Genomic DNA, 22,737 nt, shown 5'->3' on the forward strand with positions numbered 1-22,737 from the left:
CCCAGGAGAACAGTCACTGAGAGTGAAGAAGAATACCACAGTGAACAGCCAGGCTTGGTCCATGTGGTGTGCTTTCACCAAACTCTACTTTATTCAATTAAAATTTTTTCAAATAATTTAAGAAATGAAAAATAAATGCCATATATACTATATTTTTGGTTCCAGAAACCAAAAACACTTTTCTTTAAGGGTTGGGATCTGATTTTTCATCCTGAACTGTAAGCATCATCATAAACCTCATCTTCCTGGTACACCTACCCCTTTGTCTACTCCAACAATTATCAATAACCCTAAGCCTCCCCAAATATTCATCCTATTAGAAAAAATAATCATGACTCTAACTTCAACACTAACCCTAACCTTGTAACCCGAAGACTCTGATCATAGCAGGAAAACTAAGCATATATGAACAGTAACCCCAAACCTATTACTCATGTGCACTCTACCCTAACACTAACAATACCTTACACTAACACTAACAATACCCTACACTGACACTGACATCACCAACTCTGATTCCTAATTCCAACCCTCAATCTAACACAAAAGAATTGAACACTAACAATAGTCCTCCACCATTAATCCTATTCCAAACTCTGCTTCTATAAACAAAGATTAAACTCAACCAATGTCAAGACCTAAACACTAAACTTTATCTTAATCCTAACTTGAACCCTAAATATGACCAGCTTTATCTCTGACTCTGATATTAGCTCTAACTGGACCTGTATCCTGTAGTGTTAATTGTAAATGTAACCCTAATCTTAACTCCCAACTAAAAACTCACACTGACCCCTAAGACTAATCACTAAAACTTGCCCTAATTCCTAACCTGAACCTGAACCCTATTTTTGAAATCTAATCCTAACCTCTAACCTCTGCCCCTAACACTATATTTAATATCTTTAACACATACTCTAGCTCTAAAACTGGGTCTAATCTAGCCCTCATTCTAACCCAAAAGCTGACTCTGAACTAAACCCTACCGTTATTTATTCCACCAAACAAAGCTGAAACCTTAAAAAACCATTATGTGGGAAGCCGCCTATGATGGCGCCCATTTCCTGCTTCCGGGTTCTTCCCGGCCTGAACAAGCCCGCCAAATTGTCATATCTGCCCAGTTACCCGTGACGCTAGCCTATCAGCTTGTTAGGCGCGCTTCTCTGTGATTAGATACTGTTTCCCCTTATAAGAGGTTGTTCCTGCCCCCAACAGGCGGAAGAGGAACCAACGTTGAGGGTGGCGGACCTTGTTAGGTCCGGTTCGCTGTACGCAATAAAGTTTGAGAGCTGATCCTGCTCGAGTTTGGCCTCCTGTCTTCCGCGGCTCCGGTCATCTGGTGGCCCGTAAGGGGAAAAAGGTAAAAGACTCAGCGACGTGCCTCTTCGGCCGGGAGGTGCGATTGCTGTCGCCTGCGGTACGACGGAGGACCTGGCTCAATAACAACGGAAGGCCGCGAGCACCTCTTCTCTTCACCCTGATCAGCTACGTGAGATACAGCGGTTCCCGGGACAGGTGAGTACTGGGTCACCTGGGTTGGGTGAACGCACCTAACAGATTTTGAGCGCCACACGAGTGGACGCCGGTTTTTTTTTTTCTTTTCTTTTCCCTTTGCATCTGTTTTGCTTTCGCTTCGCTAATACAGCCCGACAGGCTTTTGATAGAGCTCGATCGGAATGCTCAGAGGAGCCCAGAGCCACTGCCGATTGTGGGTCTCCGGAGGACCCTCAGGGCTCTAATTCTGATTCGGATTCGGAAGGCTCAGAAGAGGAGGTCATCTTTGCTAAGCATGACCCTCCTACACCGTTAAGAGGAACTTAGGGCTCGGGAAGATAAAAAGGGGAACCAAACACCACCCTGCCCGAGCTACTCCGCCTTACGGGAGGAGCTTAAGCCCTTCCGCCCTTTGGCAAGTTCGCGACCCACGATCGCCCCTTTCAGGGCGCCAGGCCCCACTGCACCGCCGTGGCCGAAAGAGGAGTTGCTCCCTGGGCTGCCACCACAACCTATGGCACCGCCCTGGTTAGAGGGAGAGCTACTTCCTGGGTTGCCTTCTGCGCCCCCATCTGGGGAGGGAGGAGGACGTTCCTTCCACCAGAGGGTATGGTCGCGGCTTCCCTTTGAGTGTTCCAGTCTCCATGCATTCCCGGTACAAGTAGGAGGCAGGGGAGGAGGAGGATATTATGAGCCCTTAGAAATTAAACAACTTAAAGCTATCAAGGACGCAGTTTCAGCTTATGGGCCCAATGCACCATTTACCATGGCGCTTTTAGAGGCATTGGCAGGTCTGCTTTTAACTCCTGGAGATTGGACCCAGCTGGCACGCGCCTGCCTCTCCCCCGGACAATATTTAGATTGGAAGTCCTGGAATGAGGAATTCTGTGTAGAGCAGGCGGCAGCCAACAGGGAAAATAACCAGAGAGAGTGGAACAGGGATATGCTATTAGGGCGAGGAGCCTTTGAGGAAGATCAAACTCAATACCCTCGCCAGGTTTATGAACAAATTAGCCGCTGTGGCCTCCAGGCCTGGAGACGGCTGGCTGGAAAGGGAGAACATACGGGTCACCTTACAAAAATTATACAAGGGCAGGGAGAGCCATTTTCAGACTTTGTGGCCCGCATGCTTGAGGCCGCTAACAGGATTTTTCCAGATGCTGAGGCGGCTCACCCTCTCATAAAACAATTGATTTTTGAACAGTGCACTAAGGAGTGCTGTGATGTCCTAAGAACTAACAAAAATAGGTCCTTAAAAGAGTGGACACGCCTGTGCCGTGAATTGGGTGGCCACGGCCTAACGCCCAAAGGAAGAATATCATTGGCACTCTTTACCATAAATTTTTTAAATCTTAATCACAATAATCATTCCCCTGCCATGGAGCACAATAACCCGTCCCCGGCCGACAAAGGGCTGGTGAGATGGAAAGATGTCCTTACAGGACAATGGATGGGCCCGGATCCAGTGGTTAGTTGGACCCGAGGTGCGGTTTGTGTCTTCCCACAGGAACCAGGCTGCGAACCGCTGTGGGTCCCGGAAAGATTGACGCGAGCAGGAAACTCCCCACCAGTTCCTGATAAAGCACAGGAAGATAAGCCCGCGGACACAAGTCAACTCGACCCTTCTGGGACCGACGCTCAGCGCCCGAGACCATCTACAAACTAAAATGTCTGGTTTGGAGTTTTTTCTATTCTGTGGGTTCCTATTAATCATGCTCAGATTCCACAGAACCACCACAATATCTTTGGGGCCCTTGGCACCACCCGCCCACATTGGCACCTTTTTCGGCGGCCTCGCCCGCCTCACCCAGGGTTTACACCATCAATCAAACAGTCCTTGATTATGCTAATTGCCATGGCTATCCTAGTAGGGCTTGTGGTTATTAAATGCTTGTTAGATCGCCTCATACAAACTCAGCAGCAGGTTAAGATCACAGCTATGGCAGCCATGCAAATGGCAGCAGGTGGCCCATCAGGCCAGCAGGCCGCCGCATATCTCCTTCACATTGCAGAACATCAGCTATAAGAGCTGAGTGGGCAAGCCAATGACGGGTAAGACGGGAAAAGCCCTCCCGGTCAACCTAAGACAGGCTCCACTCAGATATACATGGCCTATAAGGCCAGGGGTCCCTCCCGGAGTCAAATTATTGGCATTGAGATGCGAGACCAAGGGTACTACAGTGCCATCCGCCCCAAAGGTTGGGGGGAAGGCAAAAATAAATGTCTATATGCATCCAGGTTCGGTTCACAAAAGCCTGGCCCTGCGAAAAAATAAACCACTCACCTTGAGCATGGTCCTGGCGCAAGGATATACACAAAACAGGGTGATGCACAACAGGGTATAGACCTCTACATTCTCTCATGCCTCGGCCTACAAGGTAGGCCCACTCCTAGGTGTCTAACAGCAACAAGGTCATAGACACCTTGGAGGGACCCACAGACCATCCTATTTTAATAAATAAAAAAGGGGGAGATGTGGGAAGCTGCCTATGATGGCGCCCATTTCCTGCTTCCGGGTTCTTCCCGGCCTGAACAAGCCCGCCAAATTGTCATATCTGCCCAGTTACCCATGACGCTAGCCTATCAGCTTGTTAGGCGCGCTTCTCTGTGATTAGATACTGTTTCCCCTTATAAGAGGTTGTTCCTGCCCCCAACAGGCGGAAGAGGAACCAACGTTGAGGGTGGCGGACCTTGTTAGGTCCGGTTCGCTGTACGCAATAAAGTTTGAGAGCTGATCCTGCTCGAGTTTGGCCTCCTGTCTTCCGCGGCTCCGGTCACCATTACCTCAAATAAACATCTCTTCATAAATTGAGACTATTGCTTCTTTCTTCTCAATAATAAGAAAGTGTCCTATATACCTCTTGAATCTCTCTCTCTCTCCCTAAACCCAAACCCTAAACACAACTACAATGCTAATCCCTACCCAAATCCTGAGCAACAGAATGAGCCAAGGTTTATAGCAGCAAGGTTCTTAATAGCAAAATCATGGAAGCAGTCTGTGTATCCACTAGTGACCATGTAAAGAAAATGTGCTATCTATACATAACAGAAAAAAGTAGAATAAAAACGTGCCATGTACAGGAATTTAATATGCTAAGTGAATGTGAGCACTGTGTGTCTTATGCACAAAATGAGATTAATAGCATTAACAGGGTCAAGCAAAAGGGATTTAGCAGAGGAAGAGGGAAGGGGATTAGAAAACAAATCTACTGTATATGTGTACTCACTCCCCAAACTGTTTGTAACTACAGGTACTGCAACCATGCATGAAGAAAGAAACACTTTTTTAAAACTTTGAACCTAATTTCTAACACTTCATCTCTCACTCTCAGCCATTACACAGTGCTAAATCTCATGTTAAACCTCCACTAAATCCCAACAAAAACCTCAACCCAAACACCATGAAAAGCAGGCAGGAGCAGGAGCGTGAAAAATCCAACAGTGGTCAGTGCTGGTTTAGGGTGCAAGTGAGCACACAAGGGTCTGTTCAGGTGAGAATTCATGCTGACCAGGACTAAGCCCCAAAAAGGTGACTTCCCTGGGTGATGGCTTAGGGCTTGACCATAGAAATGACCTGCAGTCCTGTTGCCAAAGGAATCTGGTCTTGCTTATACCCTCTGATAACTTAAATCAGTGTAAAGTTTCATATCATGCATTTGTAGAATCAGAGCAAATATGTTCTGAATCATTTTCCTCTAAGCCAAGATATGGACAATCTGGTTTGGTGCCACTGCTTATTTAACTGCTCCAAGTATCCCATGTGCAATAAATTCCAACATCTTTTTGGGCCTTCTACACATCCAAACTCTCACCAGGAAGGTTCCACAAAAAGTAAGAGTTCTGTATACTCACAAAAAAATAAACTTTGCTAAACTGCTCTGCACATTTCTCATAGTGTCATATCAAGAACATGTCACTTCAATTCCCAGTACCAAAAAAGAAAAATAAAACCATATATCTACAGCCATATCAGGTAGCAGATATAGCCTCCCATGGCTGCACAATATTCCATTAAGAAAGATAAATTCTGGCAGAAGCTCATTTTTTAGCATGAGTGGATCAGATGGCACTTCTCAGTAATGTACAGTGAGCAGAATGTGAGTCTGTGTGTCCTAACAGGTGGTGTCCAGTGTCCAGTGCTGTCACAACACAATGACACAAGTGGCAGCTGTAACAACAGAAATGTATTTGGCAACAGTTCCAGAGGCTGCATGTTAAGATGCTTCCTGGAAAGATTTATTCTGAGGCCACCCTGCATCTCCCAGTCTCTGTGTCTTTGAGGGAAATAAGGTTGCAGTACTGATCCTCAGGGCTCCCCTTAACCTAACGTAGGGGAAACCAGCTGTGCTGCTTCAGTTAAAAAGTTTTTCCAGCATTTTGTCCCATGCACTGTCCTTATCATGTGGAGGAAAGTAGGTTACTCCAGAACCTTCCAGTCTGTATCAGCAGCAGCCCACATTCCAAGTATTTTAAGGGGAAGTCTACACATTACGAACTACGAGTGATTCTCAGTTCTGAAACATGTGCCACTGAGCAGCCACTTGTCATACAGAAGCTTTTACTTTCTCATCTCTACAGTGGGAATGTTTTGGATAATGCTCTCCATGTAGGTTATTAATAAAGGCAGGTGCTCTGATCCACAGCAAAGACTACCTTAAAGACACCACTTGTTTATCATTCTCTGGTCTTAACTCTGAATTTTGAGTGAAAATATTTGAATCTTTTTCACCATGGGCACACACATCCTCTGCATTCATAAACATAAATAGTTGAGTCTTTCTTGTCCAACCTCTGGATCCCACTCTTCTTGTGGCTCATGCTGTTGCTCCTGACTGTGTGTTTCTCATTGTTTTCTCCAGGCTGACAATGAATCCTTCTTCAAGGAAGTGGAGACATGCAGGATGAAGACTCTCTGTCTAAGACAATGGGAGAAGTTGATTGGGCTTTTGGTACCATCCATCCCAATTAGACCCATCTCATACTTTACCAACTTTCTGTGTTCCTCCTGGGACTTTGACACTGTTCCGTACTCTGTGGACAAGCTCTTGGGGAGGTGAGTGTACCCGCCACGGCACAGTACACAGAACCATCACATACTGTTTCAGCAATGCACCTGCAGCTCTCCTCTGTATGCTCCTCTGAAAACTATGATAGGAAAGGAACAAACCTCACAGGGTTTTTGTAGGGATACATACCATAACATGTGGCAAGCCAGTGCTTTCCATCTTGGTCTACAGAAAGGGGGCTGGAAAAGCTGTCCTCATTCATATTTATATTTTTCTGTGTCTCCAGTGAGGATTGTCTCTGCTTCGGTATCCCATGTCCATCAACATGAATAAAAACTTGTAAGAGCATACAGTATTTCCATGTCTGAAGTACATTCATGATGTCTCCTAGCTTGTTTTTTCTCTTGGTACACAATACACAAGGGACCACTGGGTCCAGAAAGGGGAACCTCCAAGCATGCTTGATATCAGAGAAAGTCATTTAGAGATTTCATTCACTCAACCTGCATCTCTATAACACTTACATTATCCAGTGACTTTTCTGCACACATAGCATAATGCTGGGAGCAAAGAAAACAACAATCACTGGGATCAAATTCTATTTTTTGAGGTAAACAATAATGTAGAGGTCACAAGACACAGCTCAGGACTGAGAAGAATTTCAGAACAGAGTAGTGGTAAGAAATGAGTGATGGATCTCAGGACTTTGATTAAGGAGACAGTGACAGCATCCTGGTGCTGGTGTATTTTTTTGATTCTATGGGAAAGACATGGTCTTGGGGTTTTCCTACCAGAAGTAGGAGTCAGATAGTGCCGTAGGTGGAATTTTTAGAGTCCCTGCAAAGTAGAATGGAGAATGAGCTTCAAAACCAGCACCTGAGTAAACCAGCTCTCATTTCTTGTTGCTCTCCATGTCAATCTACCCATCCCTACTCAGAATGACCAGGGGCCAGGCTGGAGGTAGGATGCACAGACTGCTCTCAAATCTGCTTGGATCCCAAACCTGGGAGATCAAATGCATGGAATTTTGCACCTGCTTCTTTCTGAAAGAATGTTACTATGAAGTGGAGACTCATAGGATTAGAATTTGCCTTTGTAGGCAAAGCCAGGCAATGCTAGGACATTCACAGGAGGCTAGGGGTGGGGGTGGGTTGTCCTCAAGGCAGAGAGAGACAGGACCAGGCAAAACACAAGCTTGTCTTGGAAAGACAAGGTGACAGGCAAGGCTGGGCCTCTGACTTCACTGCTCATTCATCTCTCCCCAGCACGATTGCATCCATTTTTGAAAACTGGCTGGAATGGTACCATCCACCATATATTCTGACACTCACAATTTCAGAGGCCTGCATGCAGGCAAAGTCACATGGAGTACACCTGGAGCCTGCTTTGCAATTTGCCATTTCTGAAGTGGAACATCTAGAGCCCAGCAAGGCCCAAACAGATGGTGAGGCACAAACACCACAATTTGGAAGATTTTCATGGGTTTCAATTGGGCATTTTAATTCCCAAAAGAGTAGCTATGTCTTTTATGCTCTTGACATGTGCCTAGAAAGTGATTAACTTGGTAACCTTTCCCCCTTTTAGCTCCTGCTCCATGTTACCAACAACATGAATCTGCTTTGCAGCCAGAACCAGTAGCAGAGCCAAAGCCTCTGCTGGAGAGAGGAAAGCAGCAGAATCCAGGTGTTGAGCCCTCTTGCCTCTTTTCTGAAACAGAGGATAGGTCCATGCAGGAGGTGCTCTTAGCCTTCTCTCCTAAGCTATTAGCTCAGCAACTGATGCTGATGGATGCAGTGAGCAGCGGAGCTCAGTGGGGCCGGGTAGGGCCAGCCCCTCCTTCCTCACTCTCATCTCAGTCTAACTTTTCCTTGACCAGATTACATGGATCTATGACAGACCACAGTTCCATATCCTATGTATTGTGTCACCATACTTAGCACATAAGCCCTTAGCACATAAGCCAGCCCTGTCCTCATGTGGATGAAGGCAATGGAAATAAAGTAATAATGAGAGCAGCTTCACAAATTGACTGAGAAGTCCGACTAAGATTGGACAAATGGAAGCAGGACAGAGATTAGGCCCACATGACAAAATAGGGTGTTTACAGAGATGTAGGCAGGGGTATGCATCACCTAGCCATCTTCCCAGAACACATGGCCACAATTTCCACTTGGCAGGCATTTGAAGTACACTAGATTCTACATCAGACAGCCAGACACATCTTCTAGTCATAGTTGTCACAGGAAATTTGCATTGAAGTGAACATAGGAGCAGAGGGCAGATGAGCTCAGGAAAAGAAAAAACTAGTCTCAGAACTAACAGGACTGAGAAGTCATCTATTGCTGGAAATTTGAGGATGGTCAAGGAGGAAATCCCACTGACTTTTCACATCAGTGCTGGGTCTTCCTGAGTTGGCCTCAACCAGTGGGGAAAGAACAAAACTCTGTTCCTATCTACAGCTTTTTGATCTCCAACTCAGACTGCAGCCACTTGCCTATCACCAGCTGAGACTGCAGGCTGTAGCTGGAGTTGAGTATGCCCATGTGACATTTGTCCACAGGAGCTGTTCAAGAAAGTGGTACCCTGTGACTGCCTGGCCTCCATCTGGACCCAGAGGAACAAAAAGGGAAATGAGCACCTGGCACCCACTTTTTGGGCCACCATTTCCCAGTTTAACAATGTGGCCCACTGTGTCATCTCCACCTGCCTTGCGGAACCCAGTATGCAGGCCATAGACAGGGCCAAAACAGTGGAGCACTGGATTAAGGTGGCCAGGGTAAGCTGTGAGAGGGCACTGTGAATTTCCTCTGGTGATCTAGGATCTGCCCATCCTTCATCAGCTCTTATGTGTGAAAGATTTTTCTGAGATGTGCAATCCTTTGGTCCTGCCTGTCATAGGCACATTGATCCAGACTCACGTGGTATGTGGCATGGAGGGTGTGGTCAACCTATTTCAGTTTCTTCTTTGACTAACTAAAATTCTTCCCCATGACAGTTGTGTTACTTGAGGCCTAGTGAGTTTTATTGTGGCACTCAGTTAGTTGCTTCTGGGGCTCCCTGGGCATCATCTCATTGAGAAGGGTTAAGGCAGCTGAGGCAGCTGAAACTGCAACAGGCTGGTCTCCAGCTTCCCCAGGCCCACATGAAATGACTGCTTTGTTTCCCTTCCTAGGAGTGTCTGAAGCTCCAGAACTTCTCCTCACTGCATGCCATCATGTATGCTCTACAGACTGCATCCATACATCGGCTAAACAAGACGTGGGGAGAGGTGCCCAGGTGGGCCTGCTTATCTTCATAAGGAAACCACAGTAGATAAGTGGTATATCTGACACAATAGATCTACCTTCTGCCCTCTGCATGGCCCTGGAAAGCCCTGGGTCACTGAGGGTAGGAGTCACATTGTAGGTGGGATCCCTAAGCCTCTCTGTTCTTTTATGACAGGGTTTCCTTCTCAGGATTAAAGTTACTTAATGTAAGGCACAATTATTCATAAAAAGTCTTTCCTCAAGTGATCACTAAACAGCAATAGAACTCTTTATCCAGTTGAAACCATAACTGCAAAAACAGACAAACTCTATGGCCAGCTAAAATGTGAGGGACAGGATGTTCAAATGAGAGCTCCCATCCAGTTCTTGGGCTTGCATAGGTTTTATATGAATTTAGTTAGAAATGCTCATCAGGTAGTTTGTTTCCCTTTGGTTCTCAAATGAAAAGAATTTGAACTCCCATGCCTGCTGTTATTCGGCAGTTCCTCCTTATGGTTTCTCTCTCAAACAGGAAAAAGTTCAAACTTTTCACAGAGCTGTGCACCAAAGACACTGCAGAGAACAGGAATCTGCTTATTAAGGTAAATAGAGATGGGGATCTGTGGTGAAAGTGTTTCAAAGAGAGAAAGGAGCAATTTTGGAAGAAGTTCAAGGGCAGATATGGGTTTTACATTTGTTTTCTCATTTCTTTGTCTTTTCTTCATTGATAATTTGAGAAATTCCAGTTGTATCTTTGGGAATCACAGGAAGGCAGCTGGATTTGTACTTGATTAGGCTGGAGGCTTTGGTACATGAAGCTCTAGTTTTGGTACGCTACTGGGCTCTCAGGAAAGCTCAGTGAAAAGGAAGGGTTGATGGGCTGGGAGAATTAGCAAGTGTCTGGCTGCCATACTAGGAAATGGGTGGACAAAGAAAAGCTTAGCTCATGTCCCAGTGGGTAAACCTGGGACCAATTTGTGGGTGTACAGTCATTTCTCTCTTGGCTCCTGTGCATGCACTGATGGGTCTTCACATTCCTACTTCAGTGCCCAGTTGGCAGCAGTACTGACTCCTGATGACTCTGAGAAATAACTTGAGGTCTCATCAATTCAATAGCGGATCCTTAGTGAGCAGAGCTCAGACCTCACTTCCCAAGGAATTCCTTGCTCTTTCATTCAGAGATAACACCTGAGGAGATCACTTTCTACATGGCAGAGTAGAGGCTGTGTCAAAGAACTGCCTTGGAAGATTCCTAGGACCACAGGAAGTTGGGTGTGGCCTCCAGTCTAGCCGTGGATCTACAAGTTCAGGGGCCTAGGCCAGGAAGGTGCTTCTCTCACATGATGTGTGACTGACCTTTCCACAGTGGATGGGCATGGCAGGGTACCTGGACACACACCAGGAGCTGAGAGATAGGGTGGTGGTTAGGGGTGCTGCTGGAGTATAGGGTAAAAGCAGCTGAGATTTTATTTGAGCTGGCAGGAGCAACTGGTTACCCTCATAGTGTCCTGGGAAAGTCACTGACCTGCTTGAAACATTTCTCATTTGGAGAGAGGAGAGTTGAAAGCTTAGTGCAGGCAGCACAATGTGGCAATGAGTGCAAGTTCAGGTGTTTCTCTTGGATCTTCCTCAGAATAGAATCATCATTAAGAGCAATGAGTCCTTGGGAGAGGCTATGAGGCAGGTGTATGTCAAGAAGGGGAAGTGAGCTCAGGGCTTCCAGGCAATATACACAGGGTGAAATTCAAAGAAGTCATGGGAGCTGGGATTGAATCTAGAAACAGATTCAGAAGGTAACAGATCTTTTACCAGCTGACAAGAGCCAGGCCTATAGGACATTGCTCAGAGGGTCAGTGCTGTGAGGGAAGAAAATCCAGGCAGTAATCCTGCCTGGCCCTGGCAGGTGGGGCTCTCCAAGAAGGCCACCCTGGAAATCAACCCTCAGAGAGCCCAGATGAGGCAGTGGCAGAAGAAGAAGTTGAATGAGGTCTGTTAGGGTGGGTGTGAAGGCTCTGAGTGCAGGAAAGCATCCCGACCATCCAGCCTGAGCCAAGCCCCAGGCAGCCTTCACTTAAAACAGATATAAGGAGATGATGTGTTAGACACCCCACCATGGGATACAAGTTAACTTTTACTATTTAATCTAAGCACGGTAGCATGTGACTATACTCATAGCACTCTGGGAGCCTGGGGTAGAAGGATCACATCTTCAAGCCCCGTCCGGCAATTCAGTGCTTTAGTAAGGCCTTGTCCCAAGGTCAAAAGACAAAAGGCTTGAGAATGTGTCTTTTGCAAATGCCCTAGTTTTGGTATCCAAGAAGAAAAGAAAATGCCATGGAGGTTATTAGGGGTGCTTAATGTCATAAGAAAAGAGGCAAAAGTGAGAGAATTGAGGGAGGGTAGTTTAGTGTCTCAGAGAGGGACAGGAATCAGGTGCATTAAATTTTAGGGGACTTTATAGGCCTTGAGTGGGACCTGGGAGGGGGACTCATCTTCCCTGTTTCCCAATGGCACAGGGCATGGTCCCCTTCCTGGGCACATTCCTCACTGTCCTGGTGATGCTGGACACTGTGATGGAGGAGTATGTGGATGTGAGTGATCCTTGGGGCACCAAATTGCAGAATAGGATCCCTTTGGACCTGAAACAAGTCTCCTGTTGCTAACCCTTAGGTCTCAGTATTTGGCAAGCCTACTCTTGTCAGGTCCTCACAATTCACCCTGTGTGCTGCTGGCACCAAGTCCATCTTGCCCATGAGTGAAGGACCCTCTACAATGACCCTGAATCCTTCTTATCCGAACCCCGAAGCTGCAGAGCTGCCCTGCGACAAAGGTGCATAGTGCCTTGGCTGAGCTGAACTCAGTCTCTCCCTCAGGTGGTGGCCAAGAGAGGGGAGAGAAGTAGGTTTCCCAAGGCCCATGTGGCTAGTACTCTTTCCTTTCCTATGACCTCAGTTTCCCAGTCTGGCATAAACGGGCATTTGGGTTTAAGTCCCTCAGCCTCAGCTCTCAAGTGAGCCCTATCCAGAGCCCAAACCTGACATAGGGCCTCAACCATTTCTCTGCACTCTTGACCACCATGGGCCTTGCCACAATGCACACATGGTAGAGATGGGCTACTCATGTTCCAGTCTTTCTCATGAATATTTGCTGTCTTTTTTGCAGGAGAATTTGATCAACTTTGAGGAAAAAAAAAAAGAAAGTAAGCCACTGTGTTCTGTAGTTCCTGGAGCGAGGGAGGCAGAACTCAGAAACCCCTCTTTGCCCCCAGCTCTCTGCATCTTTGTTTTATTAGGAGAGTTTTTTACACTGAAAACATCAAAACTACCCTAATGGAGGGTGTGCCTAGACATAGACATATATGTAACTACCTGGACATGGTGCTGTTTCAACACACCTCAGAACAGCTTGGGGCTTGGAAGGGATGGAGAGCAGAGGGGACAACTAAGCCAAAAAGTTCGGTACACCAGTCCTTAACTCTCCCTTCTCTGGGCAAGGCCCCCACCTCATTGCCAGTTCAAGTCCTCTCAGTATGGTGTCTGTCCCTTTTGCCCCAGGAAATGAAAGTCCTTCAGGAGTTACAGCTTTGCCAGGTGGCAGTCAGCAAATACAACCTCAAGCCTAAGGAAAATTTTCAAATCTGGTTCCACTTAACAGAGTGGCTGCTTGACAATGAAAGGTGAGAACCAGCTAGGAGTTGTGGGAAAGCCCAGGGTTGGGGGCTCTCCTTGGTTGACAGCTGCACACAGCCAATGCCCATGGCTCCACTGCTGTGCTCAGACCCTGTTGCATGGTGACTGCTGCATGTGGCAATAGGACTTGGGATGCTGGGCAGGCACTACTGGGAAGATTCGAGGCAGGGCTCTCGGGAGACTCAAAAATACCTCTCTGTCCTGCAGCTACAAGGTGTCCCTCCTTCGGGAACCCCGACCCAAGCAGGCCAAGCAACACACTCACTGCCAAGAAACAATCATAAACCTCAGAGGCAACTGACTTCCCAGACCAGCTTGTGCAGGCGGCCTCAGTACTCCATGACATCTGGATATAAAAACCTGGCACTCCAGATTTTGTTAAGTCCCATTTTTCATTCCAATCCCTTTTTCTTTCTTATCTATCTTAATCCCCTGCCTGCATGGGCCACTGCCAGAGAGGGGACAGACAGATCCAAGCGTCTCTTCATGAGTCAGTGCCATTTGGGGACTGCATAGGGAGAGAAACCATTCATCAGGAGGAGGAGATCTCCATCCAAGAAAGTGCCACCCACAGGCCACTGCTGGAGTGGGGACAGAGAGACCCGAGCCTCTCTCTGTGAGTCATCACCCTTCACAGACTGCGGAGGGAGAGAACCAGAAGTCACCAGCAGGTGATGCCCACCTCAGCAGCAGCACCATGTGTGGGCTGCTGCCAGAGTGTGGACAGACAGAGGGCAGGTCTCTCACTTTGACTCATCACCATACCCAGACTTTGGAATGAGAGAACATGGCAGAAGATTGATGTAAAACCTGTAAGACAATAGCACTGGATACTAGCTATTGTCATTAGATGCTTGCTTTCCTATAATATTTAATACATAATAGATATATTTTTGAGTAATATTTCTTCATGTTTTATCACTTGTTAATGTATAAATACAAAACTTAGAAAGTTAAAAAAAAAGACAAGGAAGGAGTCTCCACTTTGCATTCTAAATAAAGCTAAATATTAAATTAGAGTTATAAGAAGGTGATATGTCTTAATATTGAAGACACTTTACATTTGTACTTTGCATATCCAAAGTAAAATACAACAACACTATTTAGACTGAGATTCATCAGTGTTTTATTAATTCAAAACTTTTGATGAATTTATTTATATATTTTACATTGTAATATATTGCTTATATTTGTGAATTAGTGACAAAATCATACACTGTCCTATATCAATGTTATAGAAAATTATCATTTATTATTTGTTTGTGTCTGTATTTATAAATGCTGTATTTGTACATATTTCTAGTTGTTTTTCTTTGCTATATAATTAATTTAATATACATTTATTATTTAAAATGTTAGGCTCATCTCTCAAAATATAAAAGGCTTCAGAGTTTCATATATTTAAACACTGTTGTCAATTTTCAGTTATGTTTTATTACATGTGATTTTCTTTCTTGCATTTATTTTTTTTGGTACTGGGAATCAAACTCAAGATCTGACACTTGCCAGGCAGACACTTGTGCCCCTGAGCTCTATCCCCAGCCCTCTTACATTCATTTTTATGTATGTATATGAGTTTGAAAATTTATACTATTGGTTTTGGTTGTCAAACCCATCAATAGAATCTGACATTGCAAATAATAGATAAATCAGGAAATTTTAAATTCTAAATAAATTAGGGATATATTATGTTCTTTATTACATAGGGTAGAAAGCATTTATATCATGTTATTAAGTAAGAATAATATAATCTGCTGGCTGGAAGAAACATCTGAACTATTTGCTTTTGCCCAATCATTTCTTATATCACTACACATATCACATAATGGAAATTATTTCTCAGAAATAATTGAAGACCTCATGTCCTCTTTCTTGGTGTCAGGTCAATGTGCTGTGCAATACAAATATGATTGTTTTAAAAACTACAATGCTGTGCAACAAACTATGAACAACCTGTTTTTGCATCCTAATACTTAATGGATAGAGAGTAATAGTGCTGTTACAGTTACTAAAGCAGAAGTCAGTGGAAAGAACACTTATCAGATGGTGCCTGATGACAGGCAGGGTAATCACACTAGGAAACAGTTTTCCTAGCACAATATAATTTTCAGGAATAGGCTTGCCCAACATAAAACAGCATTGATGGCTAGCACTGATTTTGCTGCTGCTTCATACTTATCCTATTCCTCAGGTTATTTTCAGTTTGGCTGTATTGGGCAAGTAATTCAGTGCCCAGCATCACCTATTATTTGCTTCTTAAATCCTCCTATTAGCATCTTTCACATGAAAAGAGAATGCATCCAATCTGATGTCCATCATTACAGTGGGAAGGATAGAATTTGTTTTACAAAGGAAAAACCACTACTAATATTTCATTCATATGAAGGCTTCTCATAAAATTACTGCACTTATTAGGTAGGCAGCTACTCTTATTATCTCTTTCTTCTAATGTACCTTTAAAGAATTTTGCTTTTTAATCATCAAATTCATTAACAGAAAACTATATTTTACTTTCCATTTTAAGTTTTTGAGAACTTGATGATATCTTTATTCTATTCTTGATATATTTGTTTTTCTTCATGTAGTAATGACATTTTATTTTAGAATTCATAATATATTAAGATAACCTTAATATATGAAATGATTTCATGCATTTGTAATGATATATGAAATAACTTTTTTTTTTTGGTGTGGAGATTGAACCCAAGTCATGGAAAACAGTAAATATAGACTATATAATTCAACCCTTATTGAACAAATGGCTGCATAAGAAACTTTGCATAATATTGATCAATCTTCCCTAATTCTTTGTTATTTGATTCATAACCATTATTATATGTGGCTGAAAGTTATAATGCAATAGTATGTTTCCTTTAGTACTTTAAAGTAATGAAAATTATTATACAATATGTTTATGCTTTGTATTCCTTCCCTGCACAGACTGAGGTCTCCTCTAGTTTTATCCGTCCCAGGATGCTTTGAGCTGCATTGCCAATGGCTTCTTAAATTTTTTACTGTGAAAACAGTATTAACTGTTCTTGCCTCAGTTTTCCTCTTCCTTTACTTCTTATATCAGATTATTTCATAGTGCCCTGAAGTTACTCTATACTTCTGTTCATTCCATTTTCCTAGTATTTTCTCATTAATTAAGTTTTGTTGTTTCTTTTTCAAGTTCACAATTATTTCTTAATCTTCAGTAACTCTTGTAGGACTGATGATCCTCTTGCAGGATTCTAAGTATCACATTTTATGTGTGAATACATGTGTGTGTGTGTGTATGCAAGTTTATTTCCAGTATTACATAGAACACTTTTAATAACTTCTTCTACCTAGGGAAAATTCTCACATATTCATGGATGGTATTTATTATATCAACTATAGCTCTTATTCAAACGACTGTTGATATTGTTAGATAAACACTACCAGGAGTGTGTGTATTTGAACAAGATGATTATATTATTTATTCTCATATGTATTTGACAGTGACAACAAGAGAAAGCTTTCTGAGTGAGGTGAGCTCTCGTGAAGGCAGGTTGCCTGGTTTCTGCATCTGCACAAGTTTGACTTTAACTACTGCTCTGTATTTCAGCCCCGTCTTGCTCTTACTGTTCCCTCCAGTAAAGCTTTAACTAGCTGCTGTCAGGATTAGCCAGGAAGCCTAAAGAGGCCTTTCTCTGCCTACAGATTCCTTTCTTCTGCCTGACAGTCTGTCAGATACATGCACCTGCTTGCTCATTCACTGGGATAATCTCATTATATTTTTCTCATATTCCATTCATATTTGCTTTCCTTCTTTATTCCTTCTCTTTTTATAGTCTCTCATTTTCTGTTATGCATCAATATTCTCATTAAAACCTATTGTTCCCCTAGCAGATCCCAAATTATTATGTCCTCTGTCAGTTTTTGAGTAATGAAACACTTGGAGAATATTTCAAAGAAGTTTTAAATTACACATGAATTTATGGGTTATTTTTCATATATTGATATACTTGGTGGTTACTCTGTCCTCAGAAACAGTGCTAAGAGCTCAATCTAGTGCCAAATTGGAGTACAAAGTGTTGACTATATTGTTTCTTGCTGGAACCTCAACAGCCTAAGACACATCACAAAGAATAAGCCACTTCCTCAAAAGGTCTATGCACAATAAGTCTTTCACTCTCCAATTCCAGTGATCTTCAAACTTCAACACATTACACTCACACACATACTGTCTCACACACACACTGGATTCATCAGAAAGCAAGGAAAATAGCTTCCCAATATTTGCAGCTCTCTAAAACCAATTTCTACTGATATTGCAATCAAAATTTCAAAGAATTTTAAATCAGGATAGTGAAAATAATCCATTACATCAAAGATGTTGCAAATAAGGAACTAAATTAACCAAACACTTTATTATTTAATGAGGTCAAATAAGATACAATAGGGAACTGAATGATTCCAAGAGGAAATCATGGTGCAATATATGATATACTGCTTCAGTAGAAAAAGAAATTTGGAGAAAAAAATCCTAAGGATTCCTAGAAGTCAATGCACAAATAGTCTTATTAGAAATTCTACTGAAATTCTCAAAAAAATTTAAGATGAATTACAAGTAATGGTATCAGAATTATAGGACAAACTGGATGCGCTTGATTAATGACACAGAAAATAAAAATGAGATGTGATGAGAAGAGGAATAGGCCAGTGAAGAACACGAAATTAACATTTCAGATGTATAAAAGTGTTACCTAATATGTATTTTAAAAATAATTCAGAAAATCACATTGCATTTAGCTATAAAAGTGGAAAACTCACTTTACTGATGCAATATGAAAGAATAAGAGAAAACCAACTAAAATATAAAAGTGAAAAATAAAATGACACCCTCAAAGTAAGTGGAATTGTATTTTAACACTGTGAAGCACACAAAATTTAAGAAAGGAAGCTAGTAAAACTAGACAGTAGAGACAAAAATTCAACCAATAAATTAGAGTAATATTTTAATATGGAATTAAGTACTATTTTTCACATATTCCATATCATTTAGCAAGCAGTGAAAAAGACTAGCAAGTTATTCACTGTGAAGCAATGATAAAGGTGTATTTTGATGGATATGTTATCTCAGCTGAGTTAATAGCTATCCACATGCATGTATCAAATTATCACAATCTGGCAAATTCACACAAATATTGCCACTTCAACTATGTAACCTTTAGTTAATCTTTGAATAATAATTTTTGAACAATAATGGTTTAGATCTAGAACGTCCTTCTAAGGTCTCATGCACTTACAGGCTGGGGTTTTAGAAGGTGAGGAAATCACAGAGCTACCTGTAGCTGGGAGCCTGATCACTGAGCCCATGAACCTGGGGGGATGAATATCTCTTTCTGGCTTCTCCCTCCTCCCCCTGCTTCTGGTCTTCATGAGGAGAGCAGTGTTTGCTCCATGATGCCCTTTCTTACCCTGTTTCTGCCTTGCAGTCAGCCCACCATGGAATGACACTGTGAAACATAGGAAAGTTTTCGTCTTTTGTGTTGTCAACTGTTTTGCCCCAGTCACAAGGAAAGAAAGACATGCATGGGAAGTAAGTACCAACTATCTTCTGGCAAACACAAAGTAGAAAAAATATTGAACTTACATTTGCAGAGGTAGATAAGAGTCTCCTAGTTGTGCATGTGTATTCCTTCTCCTGATGGCGAAGATAACCTGAAGTGAGGACAAGCAGGAATCTAACAATAGAAAATAGATGTTTGCCAGGTTCAACATTTGGTTCATTCTATTTCATGAAAAGGAAAGTAATTTCATAAAATCCATGTGCTAAAGCACACACATGTACACACACCCTGCACACACTCACATATCGTACACACACAAATACACATGTGGACATTGTTCACACCCTTGAGGATCACAGTGGTCATTATTTCATAACAGTATGAGCTGTAAGTTTTGTGTATCTTCCATTTTGTCCTCTGTGATTTCACCATGAAGAGTATCAGTGAAGTTACTGTATTCAGACTGAGGGATTCAAAGAGAATCTTGAACTGTGTATCATTCTCCTCTTCTTTTTACTATCAATTTATCCCTTGAGTCACGGGAATTAAAGACTCATTTCATCCCTCATTGGCAACTTAAAACTGAATATCAAATACAGTTTCGTGTGTGTTTCCTTTTGCTTTTCAGTAGCTACATGCTACTCCTCTGACTGTCAAACATGTTATTGAAACTCATGTCAAACATGAAAGTCATTTCATACCTTCAGTGTAAGAAAAGGGGTAACTGTGGTTGTAATGCCTGGAAAAGCAGAATGCTTGCTCTTTGGAGTGTTAGAATGTGTTCTCCATGTGACGATAGTAAACGCTATCTCTGTTCAGTAGTGTAGCTTCCAGAGTCCATGTGCCATCACCATCATGGCCTGTGTTGGTGGAACTCTGCATGCTGTTACACACAGAATGAGCTCCGTGACTCTATCCTTCTATGGACTAATACAGTCAGACACATCTACTATGACTTTACTATCACTCTGTGCCTGTTTCTTTTCATACACAAATTCCTTTCTTTACCAACACTAATGCTTTTTGAGTTAACGTATTAATAACTCTGGCAACTTAGGCTCTCCTCCTGTAGCTTTTGTGATGATACTATCCAGAAAAGAAAATAAAGTCTCTTATATATGTAGTTCTCACTAACTGGACTGCTCATTTGTCATTGTACAATTCTTTTAGTGTATATGAGAAAAATCGTACCTGTGTGTAGCAGCATGGCATGCTAATTTTAATATTCCACAGCATAATGATTCTAAGATTGAATCTCACTATTTGAGGAACAAAAATGTGAAAGATACAATTAACAATGTGCTTGGATAAAAGTTTATCATTAAAATATATTTTCCAGGTTCCCTGCCTTAATGGTGAGTGGAGCAGCAGCGGCGTGGAATCCCGCCCCAGCCTGGGGGAACTCTCTTCCTGGCTTGGGGGCCAGGCCATGGTTCCCTGCCGGGTCCAGTGAGTGGTGCCACCGCAGGGAACCCCATCCCAGGCTGGCAAAACTCTCTCCCACACTTAGAACAACACTTGAAGCTCAAAAATACAGGAAAACAACAAAATGAAAGACCAAAATGCAATCTCAAACATCCAGCCCATCCCAAGAAAGCCTAGCAGCCATGTGCATAGAAGAAAACACATGCCACATAACTGAAATACCTGAAATAATAGTAACTGAAATAAAGAAGCAACTCCAGGAAGCCTTAAAGGAATTCAAACTAGAAATAATCTCTCAGGTAAAAGAAGAAATGATGAAATGAAGGGGATGCTGAACATAGCTAAAGAAGACACAGTTTAAAAACTGAAGGAATTAAATAAAAGGACAGAATCCCTGGATGAACAATATAAGAAACAAACAGAATACATAAAGCAGATGCAAAGAGATATACAGGAAATCAAAAACTCCACTGAAAGTTGTGAAAACCGCCTCAATGAATGTGAAGACAGAATCTCAGACCTCGAAGACAAGATTGCAGCAAGTGAACAGGAAAGGAAAGATCTTTCAAAAATAACAAGAAATCAGGAAATAACAATTCAACACCTGCAAGACAATGCAAAGCAGAACAACATAAGGTTGATAGGGATAAATGAAAAAGAAGGGGACAACATAAAGGACGTCAAGAGGATATTTAGAGAAGTAATAGCTGCAAATTTCCCAAACACGAGATTGGAAAATGATATCAAGATCAATGAAGCATATAGAACTCCAAATAGCCATAAGCAAAATAAATTTACATCCAGACATATAATAATGAACATCCCAGAAATTGAACAAAAGAATAGAATATTAAAAGCTGTTAGAGAGAAAAGACAGATCACCTATAAAGGAAAACCTATCAGAATCACAGCAGACTTCTCAGCACAAACAAGGACAAGAAGAGCATGGAGTGAAGCACTTCAGATCCCAAAGGAAAATGATTTCCAACCTAGACTGATGTACCCTGCAAAACTGTCCTTCAAAATCGATGGACAAAAAGATACTTCCATGACAAAGATTGGCTGAAAAACTTCATGATCACCAAGCCAACCCTGCAAAGAATACTGAAAGACAGGCTAGATACATTTAGGAAAGAACCACTAAACAAAGCAGACAATTAAACAGAGCAGAAAGATAAAGATGCAACAGCAGAAAGATAACATGTCAACAATAAAACAATATATAACAGTTATAACCATGAATGTAAATGGTCTCAATACACCAATTAAAAAAACCAGACTGGCAGAATGGATCAAGAAACAAAATCCAACCATATGCTGATACAAGAAACCCATCTAACCCAAAAGGATACTCACAGACTGAAAGTCAAAGGATGGAAAACAATACTTCATGCAACAGGAACCCCACCAAAAAGCGGGGTGGCTATTCTGTTTGCAGACAAAGTGAACTTCAAGCCAATAATGATCAGAAGGGATAAAGAAGGTAACTACATACTGGTTAGGGGAAAACTCCAAGAGGAAGAGCTATCTAACTTAAATATATATGCACCAAACTCCAGAGCACCCTGTTATATAAAACAAGTACTAACAGAAATGAAAAACCAAATTAGCAGTAACACAATTCTAACCTGAGATCTTAACACACCATTGACACCAATGGACGGATAAACCAGACAGAAAATCAGCAAAGAAATAAAAGGACTGAATCGCACCTGTGAACAAATAGACTTAATAGACATAAACAGAGTATTCCACCAGACAACAACAGAATACACATTCTTCTCAGGAGTACATGGGACATTCTCTAAAATAGACCATATATTAACTCACAGAACATATTTAAATAAATGCAAAAGGGTTGAAATTATCCCTTGCATGCTATCAGACCATAGCGTTATGAAATTAGAAATTAATGATAAAAGATACTGCAAAATTCCCACAAACACATGGAAACTGAATAACACACTCTTGAGTAATCAGTGGGTCACAGAGGAAATTAAAAAAGAAACTATACCTACAAGAAAATGAAAATACAAATACAACTTAGCGGAATCTGTGGGATGCAATGAAAGCCATCCTCAGAGGAAAATATATGGCACTGAGTTCCCAAATCAGGAAAACAGAATGAATACAAGTAAATAACCTGATCTTACAGCTCAAAGAGCTAGAAAAAGAAGAGCAAGTCAAGACCAAAGCCAAAATAAGAGAGGAAATTATAAAAATCAGAGCAGAAATCAATGCAATAGAGACTAAGAAAACAATCTAAAGAATCAATGAATCAAAAAGTTGGTTCTTTGAAAGAACAAATAAAACCGATAAGCCCCTAGCCAACCTTGTTTAA

The sequence above is a fragment of the Cavia porcellus genome, unplaced genomic scaffold, assembly GCF_034190915.1.
Source record: "Cavia porcellus strain 051 isolate PalLab524CR breed Dunkin Hartley unplaced genomic scaffold, mCavPor4.1 scaffold_6, whole genome shotgun sequence".
NCBI classification, from domain to species: domain Eukaryota; kingdom Metazoa; phylum Chordata; class Mammalia; order Rodentia; family Caviidae; genus Cavia; species Cavia porcellus.